This window comes from Lissotriton helveticus, chromosome 4_1, assembly GCF_964261635.1.
Source record: "Lissotriton helveticus chromosome 4_1, aLisHel1.1, whole genome shotgun sequence".
Taxonomy (NCBI): domain Eukaryota; kingdom Metazoa; phylum Chordata; class Amphibia; order Caudata; family Salamandridae; genus Lissotriton; species Lissotriton helveticus.
In genome coordinates, this window is record NC_136063.1 from 2104947372 (window position 1) to 2104970870 (window position 23499).

The 23499-nt window shown below is 47.1% G+C and overlaps 2 protein-coding genes across 2 annotated transcripts in view; one reads left to right on the forward strand and one right to left on the reverse strand.

The window, feature by feature from the left end:
* The window catches only part of PSMD10 (proteasome 26S subunit, non-ATPase 10), a 131951-nt gene that overhangs the window by 98311 nt on the left and 10141 nt on the right, over nucleotides 1-23499 (reverse strand). The window lies entirely within an intron of this gene.
* Nucleotides 20155-23499, forward strand: part of ATG4A (autophagy related 4A cysteine peptidase) — a 176807-nt gene continuing 173462 nt past the window's right edge. The window contains exon 1 of the mRNA XM_078688781.1: nucleotides 20155-20744. The gene's annotated coding sequence lies outside the window, so the exon portion shown is untranslated. The remainder of the gene's footprint in view (nucleotides 20745-23499) is intronic.

Genomic DNA, 23499 nt, shown 5'->3' on the forward strand with positions numbered 1-23499 from the left:
CACACCTCTATCCGGTATGATTAAAAAATGGGGGAAAATGTCAACTCAATGGGATGATGTCCGGAGTCTCACTGGCCAACATGTTTCAAGCCCTAGAAGGGCTACTCTTCAGGACCAAGGATTTCTACTCCCTGATACCATTCCTGTTATCATGAAGTTCACTGCATGCTGAGCCACAGGCAGACGTGTTCCCTGACTGAGGGAGCAGCCTTGCGGAAGTGTGCCTACAGGTGTCCCTCTCCCCCCGCTTTGGACTCATGATGCCTCATCAACGCTAATAACAAATTGTCAAGAAATAACACAAATTAGGTGTTGAATGTATTGGTATATATGCTTTCATTGTTTATCAGCATGCAAGCAAACTACTCAGGAGACCCACTGAATGGGAACCAAAACTTTAAACGTTGGTTGCGTCATGTTATACAATTCCTACAAATATAGTATGGCTGTGTATGTAGAACAACAAAACTTCATAATACAGAGACTGAGTCTTACCATATAATCAGTAATTGTTGGTCCGTTTGGCTAGCTCACGGTTTTGCATCTAAACTCACAGAGTTCTAGATGGTGTTAGTAACCTAGAACATTCTTTTTTTTTAACCATATTTTATTGGCATTTAATCTTAATTATCACATACATTACATTATGATGAATACGCTTTCAGCATGTACGAAATTGGGTCCATGACCATTCGTAGAATCTTACAATCCAACATCTGCCAAACAGACAATAGAACATAGAAACAATACCCTCCCTCCTTCCCTCTCCTGGGTTGTAATGGAACAAGGACTACAGAGGGGCAGCTTGTTTGCAGCTGCTCGTACATGTGAGATTTCACATTCATGTGCAGTGTAGGCCAGGATCTCGTGCGCTAAATTTGACGTCCACCTAGATCATTGTCTAGAGCCATGTCAGCCGCCCCAGGGGAACCCACCTCTTCAACGTCTTCTTGTCCAAAGGCTATTAGTTCACCTACTAAGGTTTCCCAGGCTTTCGCCCTGTCCATTGTACCAATCCCTCGACTGGCTTCCCTAAACAGCAGCCTGCTTTCAGCCCACGCCCATCTCTCTAACACTCTTCTCCAGGTGGCAACCTGCGGACCTCTCTGAGCCTTCCAAATTCTAGCTATGTCCCTCTTGGCTAGGACGTAAGCAAGGTCTTGAACTTCCCCGTCACCTTGTTCCTAGCTGTGTGGGGAAACCATCCCAGGAGGAAGTGCTCTGGCGTCTGCGGCAACGCTTTATCAATTAGGTCGCCAACTATCTGTCGTATGTCTCCCCTATAAGTCTGCAGTAGGGGGCAGTCCCAAAACATGTGGAGTATGTGTGCCTCCCTCACCCCGCATCTTGGGAAGACTGCTGATTCCACACCGAAGTACCGCCTGATGCGGGCCGGCGTCATGTACGCTGTGTGAAGCACATAATAGTTAATTAATTTAAAACGGGAGTTCCTGGACGCCTTTGGTGTGCGTTCTAGTATTTTTTCCCCAGTCCCTCTCTGGAATTGGCTTACTAAGGTCTTCCTCCTATTGTAGTTTCAGGTGTTCTAGTGGCCGCCGTGCATCCGTCTGTATGGCCTTGTATAAGCAGGACACCATTTTTATTCTGCTTGCTGAGAGCGCCACATATCTGCACGTCGCCTGTGCTCTTGACTCTGTGTCCCCTCCTCTCCAATGCTCCCTAATCTTGCGGGTCAAGGCCCTAAGCTTCAGGAGTGTCCCCCAGGGATGTCATATGTAGCTTGTAGGTCCTCGAAGGGTCTGAGTGCGGAGTCGCAGTACAGGTCACCCATTTCTCTTAGTCCTGCCTCTACCCAGTCTTCCAGCCCCGCACATTGCTCACCCTGTGGGAGATAGCGTAACTGTGTCAGTGGTATGGCAGGTGAGTAGGGAGTCACAGCGCCCACCTTCCTCAGGTATCTGGACCAACAGCGCATTACCACCTTGGTGGCCTTCGTGTCTACTGGCACGGCGGACTCGTAAAAGGATTTTTGCGAAGTTGGCAGTATCTGGTGCATCTGTGCAGCGTTTCCTGTCAGGGTCGTGGTCTGCCGCTAGCAACTGGATCAACCAGTATAGTTGTGCAGCTAGATAATAGCTCTCAAGGTCAGGCTCTGCTAACCCCCCTCTGCTGTAGAGTCCACAATGATGACAGTGCTACTCTCCGCTTGGCTGAACCCCATATAAAGAAAGTGACCAGCGTGTCCAATTCCTTAAACTTTGCCCGTGGGGTCCACACCGGCAGTGTCCAGAAATAATACAGGAGGCGAGGCAAAGTTATCTTTAGGACCGCCATTCTCCCAGCAACGGAAAGAGGAAGTGTGCTCCAGAAATCCATTGCTGTTTTTTCTGCCGCACTGCCTTGCCTACATTGCCCTCCAAGAGGTCTGCGCCGCATGATAAACTTGAACACCCAGATATTGTAAACATCTAGGTTCCCAGCGCAATTGCTTCAAAGTAAGCGGTGGAGGGGTATCGGGGGTCAGTGGAAACAGACTGGATTTTTTCCAATTAACTTGGAAACCAGCTACAGTGCCAAATCGGGCCAGCATAGCGCGCGCCCAACGGAGTTGGCCCGCCGTATCGCGCAAGAAGAAGATCAGGAGATCATCAGCATATAAGGCTATCAGATGGCGGCCCGTTGATGTCTCTAAGCCCCCGTAATCCTGGCTGCTCCTGGCTCTGCCCCTGTAATCCTGGCCACTCCTGGCTCTGCAAGCCAACGGTTCCATGGCCAGAGCAAACAGGAGGGGGGAAAGGGGGCATCCCTGTCTCGTAAATCTCTCCACTCTCTGCGGAGGTGAAATGACTCTGCCAGTGCGCACCCGGGCTGTAGGAGCTGCATACAGGAGATGCATCCATTTTAGGAATCCTTCCCAGAGGCCCATTACAGCCAGGGCTGCATACAAATACTGCCACTCCTGGCTGTCAAAAGCCTTCTCTATGTCCACTGCCAGCACTGCTGCTTCCGGCTTGTTGTACCCTTAAGCGTCCATGACCGCTAGGAGGGGCCGGATGTTAGTGGCAGTGTTCCGCCCTGGGAAAAATTCCTCCTGATCAGGGTGAACAAGATGAGGGCTATGCGGCAGGAAACGGTCGCAAGGATCTTACTCAAGATTTTATAGTCCATGTTCAGCATGGAGAATGGTCTGTAGGCCGTATAGTCATGGGGTTCCTTCTCTGGTTTAGGAATGGGGATGATAAGGGCCTCCCTAGTGCTGTCCGGCAACTGCCCCAGCTCGCGTACATTGTGGTCGGGGGGTGAGGGAGGGGGGTCAACTCCTCAACATATGTTGCAAAAAATTCGACAGGTATTCCGTCGGTGCCCAGCGTTTTATTACAAGCCATGCCCTTAATAGCCACTCTAATCTCCCGTTGGGTGATATTACCCCCGCCCCCCCAAGAGCCCTGCAATTTCAGGGGTCAGGCGTGACAGTGGTAGATCGGTCAGGTAGTCCCCCATATCTGACAGTTCGCAGGTATACGTTTTTGCATAAAGCACAGTGTAGTAGCGTGCAGAAACCTTGTTGATCTTACCCTGCGCAAAGTGTCTGATCCCCCATTCGTCCTCTATTTCTACTAGGGGAGAGCCCTTGCGTCCTGGACTGGTCAGCCATGCCAGAAGCGAACCGGACTTGTCCCTTTCAGCATGGGTGCGCTCCAGATATTGTTTGTTGTCGAAGCTCCTGAGCCTTTACGTTTGCCTCGCTGTCTCCTCTTTAGCATCCAGGAGTGACCGCTGGAGTTCTGGATGTCCCAGCCTCCTGCCTTCTACTTCCCGGAGAGCTGATTCTGCCCCCTCTACATCTCTCATGAGGACCTTTCTAACTCCTGTGGCACGTGTAATGAACTGGCCTCTCAGGGCCACCTTAAAAGCGTTCCATTCTGTGGTGAGGGATGCCGCCGTCCCAGTGTTAAGTCTGAAATAGTCCACTATACTCCTGATCTCCTCTGTAAAGACCTGATCTTCCAATGTGTCTGATCGGGTGCGGCCATCTCAAGGACATAATCAGTGGATTATGGTCCAAAATGGTGTGTGCTAAATATTCCGAGCACAACAAGGCATCTAGTCGCGCGTGCACCTCGTGGACCGCCGAAAAATAAGAGTAGTCCTTGGTTTGCGGGTTCAGGGTGCGCCATGTGTCTAGCAGTCTCCAATTTCCAAGGAAATCATTGAAGCACATCTAACCCTTTTGTTTGTAAATCCTGCATGTCCAATGTGTCACAAAGTAAAGATCCAATATTGCATTGTCAAACATGTATAGAAAAGCTCCAATCTTAGTCAATATAATGAACTGAGATTATGAAAAAGTTGAGACACATCATTGCAATAAGCATTGTGAGTATAGTGAAAAACACAAATAATTCAACCATGCTCATTGTTCATAATTTTACTCCCATTACTCCTCCTATCTATTTCTAATATCTCTATGCTAAAAAGAGCAAATAGGGAGTACCCATACACCAGTCCTTTTGGAATGGCCTAACTCCATACCATGGTGCTGTCAGGAAACCAGCCTCAGTGCGTTTAAGAAATGAACTGTCTCTCGGGTGTACTAGCCTGCACCCTTCTTCTAAACTGATAGCTTCCTTTTTAGGATGAAGGTTGGGGGGGCAACTGAACTGCATCATTTACAGGTCACAACAGCTTTTCATGATGAGCCTGGCATGAAGTGAACCTATAACCGACTTGATCGTGGACGCTGTGTTTATAACAAAACAGCAAGCTTATCACATATGTGAGGTGCAGCTAGACGTTTTAATTAGACTGCCGCGGAGAAGTCGTCTCCTACAAGCACAGAAAATAAAACAATTCCTTTTGGAAGGACCTAACCCCATACCATGGCACTGTCAGGAAACCGGCCTTAGTGCGTTTTTATAAATGCATTCTCGCTCTGGTGTACTAGCCTCCACCCGACTTCTAAACTGATATCTTTCTTTTTAGGACGAAGGTTGGGGGCAGCTGAACTGCATCTCACTTACAGGTCACAGCAGCTTTTCATGATGAGCCTAGCATGAAGTGAACTTCAAACCGACTTCATCATGGACGCTGTGTTTATAACAAAACAGCAAGCTTATCACACTATGTGAGGTACAGATAGACGTTTTAATTAGACTGTCGCAGAGAAGTCGTCTCCTACAAGCACAGAAAATAAAAGAAATCCCCATATTCTAAATTGTACGATACTGAAACTAACTGTGGAGACTACATGGCGACAATGTCTACCTGTAAAAAATGGATACAAAGAGGGAAAAGCATGTGCAAACTGTAAGAGAGTAGGGTCTGATTCCTATGGTTACCCCCACTTTTTGCTGTGATTCTCTGGTTTTTCGACTTTAGTCTGGCTGTGGCCCTGCTAATCAGGCCCACAGCCTAGCTGTTCTCTCTCTAAATTGATACCATGGACTTTAGGTACATACCAGATTGGTTACTGGGTTACCCTTGTGAGCCCCTGTATAGTGTACAGGGCATGGGTGCACCCTAGGCCTACCAGGGGCTGCAGCATGTATTGTGCCACCCCTGGTTTGCCTTCCACACTGACACCACAGGTCTGTTCACACAGCCTGGGTAAGGAGGTGTAATCACCTCTTACTTAGACATAGCATACCTATATAAACACATATACACCTATAAGTCACTCCTATGGCAGGCCTTGGTAATCCTGGAGGAGAGAGTGCATGGTTTTATGTGAGAGGGTGCCCTAGCATGAGATGCGCCCCTCTGCAGCTTTTCGAACCATCTCCTTATAGCTGTTCTATGATATATCCATACCATATACTCTTAAGTGCATTATAATCCTCGCGGTTAATGCTAACTTTGGTTTGGCTTTATCAAAACATTTCATGTAAGGTGTCAAACACTTTGGAATACTAACCCCCGCCAGTAGTGGCGGCGGGGGTATCATTCCACCCTTCTAGAGGGAGAAGACATGTAGTTACTGGTAAACCCGGTTAAAGTTAAACAGAGCCTCTGCATCACGAAATGGATTCTGCTGCCACAGATACGAGTCTGCTCTCCTGCTGCTGGACGAAACTCCGGCAGGGGAGGCCTGGACAAAAGGTTTCCTATCCAGGGAGGTGCTGGCACCTCCCCAGACAGGCTTTTGTGTATTGGGGCAGGGAGGGTTGCATTCAGTGAATGCTTTCAAGACTCTACCTGGGGCACACTACGTGCTCCATGCATTTCCCAGTTCAAACTGGTTGCTGGGGCCCTTTGCCTCAGCTCTGGCACGAAACTGGAAAAAGGGAAAGGGGTGTAACCACCACCTTTCCAGGTCCACCCATAGGAGGGACCTTTGAGGTAGTCCAGCCCCTAAACTTAGTATAAGTATAGGATCCCAGTCCGTAGGACTTTAGATTACCCTAGACGAAACTCTGAAACATAAATCCTGGACCTTCGACATTCCATTTCGACTGGAAGACATCTTCCTTGTGGTCAAGTAGTGACCACCCTGTTCAAACAGGCACCAACAGCATCTTTGCCAGTCTGCATGTTTGAGGATCCCGCCGGATCCCAAAGAATCTGCGACACAGGACATGGACTTAGAGACATCTTTGACCCCGACCTTCGCTCACAGCAAAGCTGAGACCTGTGGCGGACACGAGAGACGTGGGACCGGAACTCCTGGACATCCTGCATTTTGCTACCTGCACTGACTTTTCGAAGTTTCCCGAAGTTGTGCATTCGGTTATTTGAAGCCCCAACCCCGAGCACCATTTGCACCGAAGCTCAGAGGCTCACACTCCACGAGTGTCCCCTGCGCCCCGCTTTTGCATTTCAGCTCGACGCGTCTTCCTGGTTCCTAGTCCGTTGGCTAGTGAGCCTCTGAAGACCTACTTTTGAATCTAACTTGCTTTCCTGGTTGCTCCAGGCTTGCTCCAACTTCCTTACAAAGGAGAAGCGCCAAAGCCCTTGCTGGTCTGCAACGAAGCCAATCTCGACATCCTGCGTGGGTTGTGTTTGCCAAGGCTTGTTGGGGCCAATCCGGACACCGACACCGCAGTCAACTAGATCCTTCGTGGGACAGCTCGAATCCAGCTCCTGGTCATCGTCGACGCCTCCTGGACCTCGGGGCTGAAGAGACAAACTTCACCTTTTCACCTGAAATCACCCGAGTAACTTGTTCGTTTCCCATAGAAAGTCAATGGTAACCCTCGGCTGTGTTTAGACACTGCACATGGCTCCCGTGGGCCTCCTACTTCCTAACCCTTGGTTGTTTCTAGCAGCCCCAGCGATTCCCTAGGCCTGCTTTCTAACTCAGACGTGGTTCTTATACCACTATTTTTGTATATGGTTTTTGAGGCCCCTAGGGCAAAACGTATACTGTGCAACTTATCCTATGCTAATTGAGATCCTTGTATTGTACTTTTACCTCTGACCTCATAAAGAGTGCAGAGTGGTTGTGTTTAGAATAAATACATATATATTTGATATATACCTGTGTGGTATACTTTCATTTGGTACTCAAGGGATTATAATTGGTAAAACAACTTGCTTAATGCGCTCTCTGAAGTCTTAGCCTGATGACTGCTGGTCCATGCTACCACTAGGATAGCGTTCTATAAGGTTGACTTTACAACCACCATTAATAAGGGTCGATTAGACTGGTGCAAGGAGCCCACTAGGACTAGTGGACATCATATGCCAGGCTAACTTCTCACACAAACCACCACTAAAAATTATGCGAAGTTAAAAATGAGAAGCTAAAATATAGACTAAAAGTAGGTCAACATGGTCACATCCGTGATCCTTCTAGGTCGCACAGTGCTATCATTATAGTCTTTCTCAAATAATAATAATAATAATAATAATAGGGGCATTTGTAGAGCGCTGAGTTACGCACACCGGCGTGTCCCCGCGCTAAGGTGAGAGAGGCAGAAGCTGGAAGTTTAGCTCAAGGGCGAGCCGTCTATCCGACATATAGGTAAGTTTTTAATTTAGCACGGAACTTAGTTTCTGCCGGTTCTAAACGTAGATCCACCGGAAGTTTGTTCCAATGATTTGCCGCTAAGTACCTGAACGATCTGCCTCCCACGCGGGCTTTCTTAACCTTGGGGATTCTCAACAGTCCTCCACCCGCAGATCTTAGCGCTCGAACTGGTTCATAGAATTCAATCAAGCTCTGCAGTGGTCGAGGTGCCCTGCCATTCAGAATCCGATGGCAGGTGCAGAGGGCCTTATACTCTATTCTGCTCCTCACAGGGAGCCAGTGTAGCTTCTGCAAGGCTTCCCTCGAGGGAGCCCTTTTGGGCAGCCTGAGGATCAAACGTGCTGCCGCATTCTGCAGCACTTGAAGGCGACCGAAACTTTTCCCAGGTGCCCCCAGGTACAGCAGGTTCGCATAATCCAACCTTGCGGTCACCAGTGCATGTACCAGGGTTTTACGGGCCTCCATGGGCAACAGTTCCAGAACTTTCCTCAGCCTTTTCAAGATTCCAAAGCACATACCCACCACACGGTTGATTTGGGGCCCAAAAGTGAGACCCGCATCAAACCACACACCCAGGTTTTTTGCCTCCTGACAGGGGGTGGGGGGTCGGCCCTAGACAGGGTGGCCACCAAGCCGACGACCAAGCAGACTGGTCTCTCCCCACCACAAGCACCTCTGTCTTGCTACCGTTAAGTTTCAGACAGTTCATAGCCATCCAATCGGCAAGATCTTTCATGCACGACCGGAAGCCATCTGCCGCAAGACAGGGCGCGTGCGACAGGGAGATGACCAGCTGCGTATCATCGGCGTAGGATACTATTTGGAGGCCATGACTCAGTACAATGGAGGCAACAGGCGCTACATACAGATTAAAAAGGGTCGGGCTCAGAGACGAGCCCTGAGGCACGCCCTGGCCCAAAGGGACCCCTTTGGAGTAGCAGTCTCCTTGCCTCACTTGGAAGCTTCTGTCCGTTAGGAAGGCCTGGATCCACCTCAGCGCAGTATTAGCAATGCCACCTCTGCTCAGACACTGTAGCAAGGTGGAGAGTGCTACAGTGTCGAACGCCGCGCTGAGGTCCAACAGGATCAAGGCCATCGTTTGCCCCTCATCTACACCCTGTCTCAGATGTTCTGTTGCCATCAGTAGGGCAGACTCCGTCGAATGACGAGGTCTAAAGCCGAACTGCGTAGTATGGAGCAACCCTGCCTCCTCCACATATTCCATAATTTGGGTGTTTACCACCTTCTCAGCCACTTTGGACATAAAAGGCAAGAGAGAGATGGGCCTCAGATTTTCTAACACCTCAAAACTAATGTGAGGTTTCTTCCGGAGGGGGAGCACCATTGCCTGTTTCCACCCCTTAGGTAACATGCCAGACTTAAAAGAGACATCCAGGACATGCCTTATATAAGGCTCCAGGACCTCCAGGCTGTCTCCCAACCGTTTAGGGGACACCGGATCCAAAGGGGAGCCAGATTTTATAGAGAGACATATCCTGACTAGCTCTTCAGGAGGGGGGGTGCTGAAATTTGTGAGAAGCCCCAGGTTCTCCGTGCCCTCAGATGTTACAACAAGCTCAACCCCTGTGGGGGGAGGATTAGGGAAGGTCGAATAGATCTTTGCAATCTTAGTGGAGAAATAGTCGGCGATACGATCGCATGATTCCGTCGAACAATTCTCCGGGTCTGCAGACGAATCTATAGTTGTCAAGGACTTATAAATGCAGAAGAGCTCCTTAGCCGAGTTCTTTGCCCCTAGGATTTTTCCTGCGTAAAAGGCCGCCTTCGATTTCTTAATCAGCCTATGATGTATCCGCCTTTTTTCTAAAAACAGTTCCCTGGCCTGACTGTCATACGCTACCCTCCATGATCTTTCCGCTCGCTTACATTCCGCCTTGGTCCGCCGCAGCTCTCCATTGAACCATGGGGCTGTTCTCTTCGTGCGGCCGCCCGCGGATGTTCGGCAGAGTGGTGCAGAATGATCTAGCGCCTCTTTAATGCGCCTATTCAGGTTAAGATCAGCCGATTCTATGTCCTCTCCTCCTGGCTGGCCTTCCCGTGTCAGTGCTTCATTGAAATCCTCCAAGGAGAATTTTGCCCACTTCCTCCTCAGGTAGTTCAGGGTTGCCTGAATGTTTTATGGCCTTAATGCTGTTTATGGAGAATACCACCAGGAAGTGGTCTGTCCAGGGGATCGGCTCAACTGTAGAGATCTCAACCCCTCCCCAATTTGCAAAGATCGGGTCCAAAAGATGGCCTTGACGATGAGTGGGGCTTGAGATCTTAAGATCTAGCTGAAGGGCTTGAATGTCCCTGCAGAACTCCTCCACTCCTTTATCCCCTGGGCTATTCAGGTGCAGATTTAAATCTCCCAGTAATAGGAATTTATCCCTGCGTAATGCAGCCTCTGTTACGTTATCTAACAAACTCTCCCTGAACTTAGTACAAGGCCCCGGAGGTCTGTATATAAAAAAGCCTTTAATTGTCATTCCCCCATTGATTTTTATAGTGAAGGCTCCTGCCTCGCTATCTGCGACCGGGGCAATCTCCAATAGACAACCAAGATATTTTTTTAAAATAATCGCAATCCCCCCTCCTTTCCCCACTGGCCTGTCCTGCCTAACCATAGAGTAATTCTCCAGCATAGCCTCGATAATATCCGAGTCAGAGAACTGGTCTAACCACGTTTCCGTAAGGAACAAAAGATCAAACTGTCAACACCAAATAGTCAACACCAAATTCTAGTCCAAAAACCATAAGCCTTATTCAGAGTTTGGCAGACAAAAAACCTGGTCAAATTTTAACAAATAACCTGCTCGTCAAATTACAAATGCCATAGGCTATAATGCACAAGTTAAATGTCAGACGGGACATCAGCAAGGTTTGTGATGGAGTAGCCCGTCTGCAAAACGGAGTAAAAGGGACCCATGTGTGTAACCTGTCCCAATCTTTGGTTTTGAAAATATTTTTATGCTCACCAGCGCGAAGTAGATCTTGGTGTTCATGCAGCTAGAAGAATGGAATATCCTGGGATATACTGCTATTTCCCCCAGAGACCAGGTGAATGCAGTCAAGTTTGCTGTAAAGAGAACGGCGACTCTAAAGTCCAAAGGCCTGTACCTATGGTTATTGCTAAGAAGTGTGACAGCTAAGGTTGCCACCTGACTGATTTTCTACTGACATCACTGGTATTTTGATGTCACAGCCGGTACAAAAATTAGCAAAACCACCTAAAGCTGCTATTTTTAGCCTTTATCTGAACATATTTCAAACAGTAAATATAAAGAGAAATCAGTTTTAAATGCGTCCTAGAGCTGCGGTAATAATGCATGACTAATAAGTAAAGAAACAAAGATTGAAAAGTCAGGGTATAAATTATTACGTACACTTTTGTTTACAACCCTATTTAGTATTCCAATGGCCGGCATTTTTCTTTTGGAAAGGTGGCAACCCTAGTGACGGCAGTGATGGAACATGAAGGCTTCCGCCCAACAGGAGATGGTTATATGCCAATGTAAAAAGCGGAGGAGGCAAACATAGATTTAAGGAGGATTTATTTAAGTCAAATCCAAGGACCCACTGGAGCACAAACCAAAGCGTCTAGATCAGATCAGCTCCAACCGCTTCTCTGATCTAGAACACAGGTCACAACAACATTCCCCATTACATGTGTAACATTCTCATTACTCATAACAATTCTAAAGGTGACATCAAAGATTGAGCAAGAAAGGAAAGAAGAATATTACCACATGTACCTTTTCCACAGATAAAACAAAACAAAATAAAGAAAAAGAAACAAAAGGAAAAGGAAAATAAAACAAAACAAAATTAATCCAGAACATAATCATCAAATCTTTTAGGCAACTTAACACATCTTTTAAGAGAAACATGTGAACCTGGAACAGAAGAACAAGTACCAGCATCAACGTCAGCAGCAGGAGTATCCAAAACAGAAACAGGCTCTGAACCAGGAGTAGAACCAAGACCATCACCAGAAGAAACAAACTGTTCCTCAGGTAAAGGACTATGACAGGAATCATCTAACCAGACATCCTCACCATCTTCCCTTTTATCAAAAAAAAAATTCTGGCCAGGTTTCAGAACAACAGAACTCTTGCTCCACCACCCTCTGCCCTTGAGACAAGCATTGGAAATGCAATAGGTCTCGCAATAACGCGAGTCTGAACTATTAGCATTGTAAATGATAATGCCCTTTATTTTTGCGTTCTGGTTTTTGGAACATAAATAAAAGGCTTTGTCATTTACAAGGCCTATAGCTTAAATTTGCGTTAAAACGAGACCTATTGCATTGCAATGGTGGTGGTGCTGCTGAGTTTTCTCTGAATCTGCACTCTGAATCTGCACTCCCCACAATCTGCACCCACAATCTGCACCCTGAATCTGCACCCTGAATCTGCACCCTGAATCTGCACCCACAATCTGCACCCACAATCTGCACCCACAATCTGCACCCACAATCTGCACCCACAATCTGCACCCACAATCTGCACCCACAATCTGCACCCACAATCTGCACCCACAATCTGCACCCACAATCTGCACCCACAATCTGCACCCACAATCTGCACCCACAATGTGTGAGTGGCGTTGCGTGGCTGAGTGGCGTTGCGTGGCTGAGTGGCGTTGCGTGGCTGAGTGGCGTTGCGTGGCTGAGTGGCGTTGCGTGGCTGAGTGGCGTTGCGTGGCTGAGTGGCGTTGCGTGGCTGAGTGGCGTTGCGTGGCTGAGTGGCGTTGCGTGGCTGAGTGGCGTTGCGTGGCTGAGTGGCGTTGCGTGGCTGAGTGGCGTTGCGTGGCTGAGTGGCGTTGCGTGGCTGAGTGGCGTTGCGTGGCTGAGTGGCGTTGCGTGGCTGAGTGGCGTTGCGTGGCTGAGTGGCGTTGCGTGGCTGAGTGGCGTTGCGTGGCTGAGTGGCGTTGCGTGGCTGAGTGGCGTTGCGTGGCTGAGTGGCGTTGCGTGGCTGAGTGGCGTTGCGTGGCTGAGTGGCGTTGCGTGGCTGAGTGGCGTTGCGTGGCTGAGTGGCGTTGCGTGGCTGAGTGGCGTTGCGTGGCTGAGTGGCGTTGCGTGGCTGAGTGGCGTTGCGTGGCTGAGTGGCGTTGCGTGGCTGAGTGGCGTTGCGTGGCTGAGTGGCGTTGCGTGGCTGAGTGGCGTTGCGTGGCTGAGTGGCGTTGCGTGGCTGAGTGGCGTTGCGTGGCTGAGTGGCGTTGCGTGGCTGAGTGGCGTTGCGTGGCTGAGTGGCGTTGCGTGGCTGAGTGGCGTTGCGTGGCTGAGTGGCGTTGCGTGGCTGAGTGGCGTTGCGTGGCTGAGTGGCGTTGCGTGGCTGAGTGGCGTTGCGTGGCTGAGTGGCGTTGCGTGGCTGAGTGGCGTTGCGTGGCTGAGTGGCGTTGCGTGGCTGAGTGGCGTTGCGTGGCGTTGCGTGGCTGAGTGGCGTTGCGTGGCTGAGTGGCGTTGCGTGGCTGAGTGGCGTTGCGTGGCTGAGTGGCGTTGCGTGGCTGAGTGGCGTTGCGTGGCTGAGTGGCGTTGCGTGGCTGAGTGGCGTTGCGTGGCTGAGTGGCGTTGCGTGGCTGAGTGGCGTTGCGTGGCTGAGTGGCGTTGCGTGGCTGAGTGGCGTTGCGTGGCTGAGTGGCGTTGCGTGGCTGAGTGGCGTTGCGTGGCTGAGTGGCGTTGCGTGGCTGAGTGGCGTTGCGTGGATGAGTGGCGTTGCGTGGATGAGTGGCGTTGCGTGGATGAGTGGCGTTGCGTGGATGAGTGGCGTTGCGTGGATGAGTGGCGTTGCGTGGATGAGTGGCGTTGCGTGGATGAGTGGCGTTGCGTGGATGAGTGGCGTTGCGTGGATGAGTTGCGTTGCGTGTGTGAGTGGTGTTGCTTGGGTGAGTGTGGTGTTGCGTGGGTGAGTGTGGTGTTGCGTGGATGATAGTGGGCTTGCGTGGGTGTGAGTGGCGTTGCGTGTCTGTAAGTGTTGCTGTGTGGGTGAAAGTGGCACAGAGCCTTTGATGTGGCCTGGCGCAGGAGAAATGCTGCTGCTGCTAATTAAATACAAGAGTGGCCGGGAAGCGGCCGGGAAACACAAGTACGGCCGGCCACATAATTAGGGGAGGAGAAGCCGCACAGCACACGCTGGGAGAAGCCCTTTGATGTGCTGTGCGGCCGCGATGCGCGCTCTGTGCTGGGGGAGGGCCATTAGCCTGAACTCGCGGCAAGATCAAACGAAGGGTGGGAGGGACATTGAGGAACAGATGGCCATGAAAGTGTATGGGCCAAAAGCGCGTGCCTGTACGTGCACTCGAAGAAAACGCCACGAAAAAAAGCGGTGGTTTGACAATCAGTTCGAGCACTTGAATTCTCGCCATTTCCCATTCCTTCGGAATGGTAAAGGACGAGACCTAAAAAACAGTGGAATCAGAAACTTGTTCCACAATAAAGGGCTTACTGAACTTGACATACCTTTGGGTGTGTGAGAGGGACTAACAATCCTAACCCAATCACCAACATTTACAACCTTGCCCTTACAATGATGAAAATCATCATGATAAGACTTCCCTGACAATCGTGCAGAAGTGATGTTATCTCTAGCTCTAGAGACAAAAGACTCAAAACTCTCCCTCAAATTGCTTTTGTTTCTTAATTGAGGCAAAAATAAAGACTTAGCGTGTCTGCCTCTCATAAGACAAAAAGGAGAAACCCCTGTGCCAGAGTTAGGAGTCAGATGATAACTCCAAATTTTGTCTTTCAAAAAGTCAAAAACATCCAGATTACTCTCCAACGCAGCTTGGATCCCCTCTTTAAAAAATCTGTTGGCCCTCTCAACCTGACCATTGGAACGTGGACTATAAAGAGGAGCCCTCTTAGCAGACACACCAAACTTTTTGTGAAACATTTCCATTTTGCTTGAGATGAACTGAACACCATTGTCAGACTTAATGGAAATAGGAGCCCCTTCAATCCTGAAAACATAGTCCAGGAAACTAATAACCGCATCAGTACTAGGATGCTCTACAAAGGAATAATGCAACCACTTAGAAAAGTCATCATTGAGAACAATCAAAAATCTACTTTCTCTACCAAGACAATCATAAGGTCCAGAAGTCAATAGAAAGTCTTTCCCACGGACCTGCAGGAGCTTCACAAATAGACAAAGGTTCAGTAGAAACCTTCAAGTGCTTGTCAGACCTGACACACACCGCACAGTTATTGATAAATTTCTCAACAGAAGCATCTAAACCAGGTCACCAATAGTGACACTTGAGTAACTTCTTAGTACCTGACACACCAGGATGCCTAGAATGTGCTAATCTGATAATCTTCTCCCTGAGACTACTTGGTGGAACAAACAATTCATTCCTCAACAAAATTCAATTTTCAATAGATAACTCATTCGCCACTTGAGCAAAACTTCTTAGTGAAGATTCAATACTTTTAACAGAGGGCCATCCACTAACAACATAAGACTTAACCCTGGTCAACAAATTATCTCTACTAAAATGATCATTCCACTCATTCTCATCAATACCAAAATTGCTTGACTCCACAGCATCCAAAGCAGCCACAACACACTCATGCTGATCCGTGACCTCATCACCAGAATCGTTCAAGGGAGGTAACCTAGATAAACAGTCAGCTGCAAAATTCTTTCCACCCGGAATATGCGGACTCTCAAAGTTAAACTCTTGCAGTCTCGCTATCAACCGAACCAACCTGGAAGATGCTCTACCACTCCTCACGCCATCCATCATGTAGACCAACGACTTATGGTCCGTTACCAAAACAAAAGGCCTACCCCACAAAAAATTCTTCAACTTCTCCACAGCCCAAACACAGGCTAAAGCCTCTGTTGAAATGAAGACTCGTGAACCCAGGTATGTTAACTCTTCTTTATTGATGTCACCCTGCTCTCCACACTGACAGGAATAAGTCGCATTCCAAAGATGACTGGGGGGAAGATACCAAGTGGATGAGGAAGGGAAGGGGGGGGTGGATCGTACCACTTATTACAGTTTGATAAACATGCACAGGTTACAACACATCTCCCTTTGAACCAACAAAGCATTTACCAAACCAGCTTAAGTTACAACACATCTCCCTTGGACCGAAGAGAAAGAGGGTGTTCGGATTTAACATTGACTTGTGTGCTTCATTTTGGTTCCTACACTTTTTGTGGACCCTTAGTGTCAAAGCCCGTACTTTCTTGACACTCCCTAAGTGGAATAAGGAGGAGCAGAGCCCTCCCATCTTTGCTTGGCTTACTTTCCGGTGACCACGCCCCCTTCCCACTTCCTGGTTCCTGTTCGAGTTGTTGCTGGCGTCTGAGGGGTCTGTTGGAGTTCTGTCTTCTTGACGCTGTGCTACCTGATTGCCGCCCCTCTGCCACTTGATTTCTACCCCTTGAGTGTGCGTGTGGAGTCTGTACGGTAAAGCGGTATTCTTCGCCGCTCCTTTTTCTAGTGAACGCGACGCCCTGCTATTCCTCACGCATTTTGCGGGCGTAGTCGGTTCACTTTCTTCTATATTCTAGTTTTACAGCCTACGCTACCTCCTTTGTTTATTCCTTTTTTATTGGGCTTCCTATTGAGAGTGAGCGCTCCGCCCTATCTTCCTAAGGGGCCGGGTGTCTCACCTCCTGAGTGGGTGCTGCTCCGCTGTACTCGCCCCCTGTGCAGCCGGTCGGTGCCCCTCACTCCTTTTCTGTTGTTGTTGGTTTCCTTGTGTTTGGTGTTTGGTGTTACTGCTCCGCTGTACTGGCCCCCTTAAGGCAGCCGGCCGGTTCACCTCACCTTCCCTTACCATTTGGTTTGCGTCAGAGGTGTGTTGAGTCCTTCGTGAGTCCTTATTTGGCCCCCTCCCTGTTGCCTGGACTCATCGTTGACGCTTGCCCGATCTACACTTGGGGTAAGATCCATAATTGATCACACTTGTCAATGTTTTATTGTGTTTCGAGTAAGCATAGGGATTGTGACTATTCATAACCTGCTCTTTGTTTCCTAGCCTGGACCATCCCCGGAGACGCCTTCTACTATTTTTGTTACCCCTCGTATGAGGAGAGTGGTGGACACTCCTTGGGTAAATTCCCTCATACTTTTAGGAGACAGTAGACAGGAGTGTCGTATACTTTGTTATCGCATTCCTGCTGCTGTGTCTTGGAGGTGGAGGGATTCTTCTTCGCTCCCGTGGAAGTTGGCCCTTCTCCTAACAGAGGGATGGAAAAGAGAGGGAGGGGATGGGAAGGCAAGGGGTGGGGGGGGGGGGGAAACTGGCACTCAATAACCGTAACACACAGAAGTGAGGACCCTAATAACACACCTAAAGGGGCGGTTGGAGAGGCTTAGGAGGGTATAACCCTGGTCAAAACAAGTACACCATCCTAGAACAGGTAGAAGAAAAAGTTATTAGAACACATAGTTTGGATCCTGTACCTCTTCGCTTTGTACCATTCTTACTTGACTCCTCTCCCCTTCCTTACACACCCTTGCGAAATGGCCCCTTCTGTTACACTTCATACACATAGAATTTCGAGCCGTACAATGCATGCTATTAGCTAGATGATTATTGCTTCCGCACCTAAAGCATTTCAACCCTTCTGTGACATTAAAGGGCTTATCACTCTTTACCTCTTTAGATTTGATCTTGTTACCTTCTCCTCTTTTATCTTCCAACACCAACCCTTTGATTTTATTCACACAACCCATGGATTCCTTAGGTTGTTCCATCTCCTGGATGCATTTTGCGGTGTGCTCAATGGAGTGAGCGATGGCCACCGCTTCCCTCAACGAAGGATTCTTTGCCAGAAGTTTTTCTTTTATCTTAGGATTATGGGTGCACCTCACCATTTGATCCCTAATGAGGGAATCGTTCAACTCCCCAAACTCACACAGCTGTGTGAGACCTCGGAGGGCAGCAATGTAATTAGTTATGGATTCACCCTTTGCCTGCACTCGTGAAAAGAACTTGTGACGCTCAAGCACAACGTTAACCTTGTCCCCAAAATGAGTCTCTAGTTTAATCATTGTAATTTTGAAGACATCAGAATCTAACTCGTCGTCTTCCAATGTTGGGTTTGGGAGAGTGTCATATATTTTCCTCCCTTGCACGCCTAGATTATGAAGCAAAACATGTTGCTTCCGCACAGCTGAGAATTTTTCCCCCCCTATGGCTATTAGATATGAGTCAAACAAGTTGATCCAATCCTTCCAGTGTATATCTGGATCACCGATGTCATTTAGGAAGGAGGGGGGGGGGGTTCATAGATGAAGCCGCCATGTGGAAGATTATCAGCTGGAAGCACCAATGCACTAGAAAGGAGTGAAAATGAACCTTTAAGGTCCTTACAGATGCCCATATATTAGAAATATTCACTTACAGAAAACAGAGAACACGTTAAGTAGAGGGAAGATCCTAACCCAGGAGCGGTAAATGAACTTCCTGTGACAGGTGAAACAAAAATACTGAAGGTGGAGGAGAACAGCTGTATGACCTAAGACAATGAGCAAAAAAAAAAAAAAAAAATACTACTTACACCTGAAGCTAGGAAAACTGCAGGTGTACTTACACAGTACCCTGAAGCTGATGGAGAAATTCCCTTATGCCTACGCTGCTTATTGGGAAGTCACAGAAGTCAATAATTTAATTAAATTGGATTATTAACGCACAGTTGTCACCATTACAATGTTCACCCCTCCCAAAACCCATGCATGAGCTGATTATGTCCGCTACCTCAGTACTCCCCCTCTACAGTCGGGAGGTTGCACTTATGATTCTGATTTGACTGTAGTGCAAATGAACGATCTCACATCTATCACGTATGTACCATGTATACACTATTAGAACATTGCACGGTGCACTAGAGAACTTACAGTAGTACCCTTTTTTTTTTTCTTAGTAATACGTTGCAAAGACGTGCAGCAATGCACATTAAGGAAATGGTAGGTTAGAGCTAATTAATACTTGTAAGACCACACACAGTAAGCACAGATGACCTCAGAGCCTGGATATAAACATGGTAGTATTTTCACTTAAGAAATTCTAATTATGGTGTAGCATGAAAGAAACGTTGCTTGTGAAATAACCACCAATATACCACAGCTATGAACTACATCAATTTAAGTAGGTTCCTGACTTGATGCCGATGACCTGCAGTTGGTAAAATGCTCGGAATCACTCTGTATAAGGAACAGCTGGACCGTAACTGTATTATACTTAGTCACCATTGACCAATTACAAAGTGCATAAGGGTCTGAATATGAAGGAAGGGAATTCCTCAGAGTGCTAATTAGCTCTGAAATAGTACTAGCGTACAGCTGGATGTGATGGGGACTCCGGTTACTCTCAATTATAGAATGATAGAACCACCGCACTGTACAGGCCTGCAAAAATGTACCTAGTGTACCAGAATGTCACAATAACATTAGCGTCACAAATGCACTTCATCACATGAAACAGGGCACGTCTATACCAAGGGTTAAATTATCCCCCACCCCCATCCACACCCTACGCTTAAAAATTACCTTTTTTTTTTTTTTTTTTTTTGAAGTGATACAGGTTACTATCACTTGTGGTACAAATTATTGTCAATGCTGGGTGGACCATACAACCATATAACTACACCTTGGCTGTTGTAAGTCAAAGGGGAAGGAAAAAAACAAAAAAAACGGGACAGTCTCTAAAAGGCACTTCTTGTTCCAGAAAGGCGTAAAAGTATGAGCAGTCTTACTGTAGGAGCTTTCAGTCACCGGAAAATCGCTGCATAGGACTTCCAGGATGAAACCGGTATCAACTGTCACTCAATAGCTCCAACTGAACACTTCCAGCACACCGTCCATGAACTGCAAGGCTGCACTGCAAAGATGAAAGCCTGAAGAAAAGTGTATTGCAGTCCTGACGAGGCTTGTGCGCCTTGCAGTGGGTGGAACCGATAACAATAATGGCGGGAATTTCCGTCAGAAATAACGGCCCTGAGGGGGGAGTGCCCCAGAATTAATGCTTAAACAAAACTGTTAATGCTTATGACAGGAATACCGACGGCCAGACTGCACAGACTCAACACACGGAAAACGGAAACTTCCTTGGCCTGAAGAAGTGTCTTCGTGCAGCGCCTGCCTCAGCTGAAGGATATCCTGACAGGATCTCACCGGAAGAGCACTGCGCAGGCTCGAAAAGTACACGGAACACAGACACTTCCCAGACCTGAGGAAAGCGTCTCAGTACAGCGCCTGCCAAAGCCCTTCTTCTTCTTGACAGGGATGCAGTGCAGCGCCTGCCTCAGCTGGCAGAAATTCCACCGGCAGGGCACTGCGTAGGCTCGAAAAGTACACGGAACACAGACACTTCACCAATCTGAAGAAAGTGTCTTAGAACAGCGCCAGCCTGAGCCTGTCTTCTTACTGACAGGATACTTGGAAAAGGCAGCAGCTGCGTTAACTCCACAGCTGCAACTAGAGGTAGGTGGCAATTAAGGAACCCTGCTGAGGGAAGGACACCAGCAGCGCGCCCCCCGATGACACTCTCCAAGAAGCTGAGTTCCAGTCAGCAGTGCACACTTCCTCACACGATCTCGGCGTGGCAATTCGAAACTGTCAAAATCAGTCACATTACAGATGACAGACCTTCCTGAATCCTTAGGCTACTAGTCCGTCGAACATAAATCGCCAAATGGAACTTTTCACCTCATATGTACCAAGCACGAACTTCACAGCATTACTTGAGCTCCGGTTGGAGAGAGTACTGAAAGGGGAGGTGACAGCTGGGCCCCCTGCGCCGGGTTCTTCCCTTCGTCGCCAGTGTTGAAATGAAGACTCGTGAACCCAGGTATGTTAACTCTTCTTTATTGATGTCACCCTGCTCTCCACACTGACAGGAATAAGTCGCATTCCAAAGATGACTGGGGGGAAGATACCAAGTGGATGAGGCAGGGAAGGGGGGGGTGGATCGTACCACTTTATTACAGTTTGATAAAACATGCACAGGTTACAACACATCTCCCTTTGAACCAACAAAGCATTTACCAAACCAGCTTAAGTTACAACAGCCTCCTTCTCGATTGTGCTATATTGGACTTCAGCACCTCTAATCGCTCTCGAGATAAACGAAATAACTCTCTCCTTGCCATCAACCAATTGCGTGAAAACAACTCCCAAACCAACAGTGCTTGCATCCACCGTTACAAAAGACCTCCCCTTCAGGATCAAATGTTTTAAGACCTGGAGCATTAGCGATAAGCTTAATCACACCCTGAAAAGCTGAATCATGAACATCAGTGCAAACAAATCGTGAACCTTTCTTTAACAGTTGTCTGAGTGGTTCAACAACCAAAGCATATCCTTTAACAAATTTCGCATAGTATTCACTTAACCCAAGAAAAGAGCGTAAAGCATCCTTGTCCTGAGGCTTACTGGCATTTTCAAGGTTGCTAATAATATCTTTCTTAGGAAAAATCCCTTCCTGAGTAATTTTATGACCTAAATAGTCAATTTCCTTTACAAGGAATTTACATTTCTCCTTGCTCACCGTCATGCCTTTGCTGCTTAGAATCTTCAAAACCTTTTCCATGGTGACATTATGCTCATCAATTGACTTAGCAAAGATTAAAATGTCGTCTTGAATAGACTGAACACCTTCAACTTCACTAAACAAATTTTCAATTAGCTTTTGGAAAACACTGGCAGCAGATGCCAGGCCAAAAGGCATCCTCAAGAATCTAAATAACCCAAACGGAGTTATAAACGCCGTCAGATCTCTAGAATCCTGATCCAGAGTAACTTGATGGTAGGCTGCCTTCAAGTCAATAATGGAAAAAATATTCGCTCCATTAACAGCAGCCAACATCTCTTGTATCCTAGGCAAAGGATAAGTTTCCACCACAATGTTTTTATTGAGAGAGCGGAGGTCTACACACAGTCTAATTTCTTGATTTTTTTTTTAAGAGCAATAACGATAGCCGAAACCCATTCTGAGCTATCGATAGGTTCTATGATACCCTGAGAACAGAGACCATCCAAATGTGATTTGAGCTTGTCCCTCACACCCAGAGGTTTCATACGAACCTTATGTTGTATAGGCAAAGCTCCTTTTTTAAGTTTAATTCTGTGTGAAAAACCTTTGACCTCACCTACAACATCTTCAAAAACATTTTTATACTTATTCAGAATGGAAGACAGAGGGTATTCCAATGAAACACTGTTGACAGGCATTTCTCTCAATTGAATTGGACGATCTGATCCTGGACATAAATTAATGCCCAGTTTACCAAGATCATACCACCCAACTATATTTTTCCCATCAATTGCAACGTAAATTTTGGTAAAAATGACACGGGTCTCAAATGTTAACGAATCTTCAAAGAAACCCAACATTTTGATATCAAAATTACCAAAAGCTTTAGGGTTGATGTCAGATCTAGCAAGTGACACCTTTCCACTTTTGATAAAAGAACACATCTGACAAGATAGTCACAGGCGAACCAGAGTCAGCCATAGCTTTAAAGGCAATCTTACCAACATGAACAGTCCCTAAAGGAGCTTTGAAAGGAAGAGAAATACTATTTATGTGACTATCAAAAGAATCATCATAAATAGTGATGACTAAATTCTCCAAATCATCATTGACATAAGAAACATTATTAACAGTGGAATTAAGCTTACCACCCTTCCTTTGAATTCTACAAGAAGATGAAAGATGGCCAATCTTACCACACTTAGTACACTTTTTCTTAAGTGCAGGACAATCTGGGCAGTTGGCCAAATGTGTTTTAGAGCCACACCTAAAACAACTTAAAACTCTATTGGCTTAAAAATTTCCCTTACTACGCAATTGAACAGCACAAACAGAAGTGTCATTAGTGATCTTGTTATCATTAGCAGCAATAACCTTAGATGACTCAATTGATCTTTCAATCCCTTTGGCCAAATCAATTACCTCTGCTAAAGTGGGATTGTGACAAGCTAAAAGACGTTCTTGTAATTTTTTAGCTGCACAATTGAACACAAACTGATCCCTTATAGCTGTATCAACATAGGCACCAAAATCGCAGTTTGCAGCTATGATTCGTAAAGCTGCCACATAATCTTCCACAGATTCATCACAGGACTGTTTGCGTTTATGAAAGGCATGTCTTTCAATCATAACATTAGGTTCATCTTCAAACTGTTTTTCCAGTCTAGCAACAGCTTCAAGAAAGACATTCCACCCTTCTCCCCCGTCAATTGGTGGCGCAATAGGTACGAGATTCTTAAAAATTTCTATTGAAGCTGTACCTAAATAACTAAAAAGAATAGCTTTCTTCCTTTCTGCCGAAAATTTTGTTCCATCAATTGCAACAATGTAATTTTCAAAAGTATCAAACCATTTTTTCCACCTCAGCTTAGGTTTTCCTGGAATTTCAAGAAAAATAGATGGTTGATTACAGATTTGAGACACAGCCATCTCAATCACCTTCACAAATGTGTGCAGATCACAGTTGAATAAATAGTGACAAGCACTTAGGATTAATAGTGTGCGTATCACTGTAGATCACAGTTGAATAAATAGTGATAAGTGTTGAAAATTAGTACGTTTTGGTGAACAT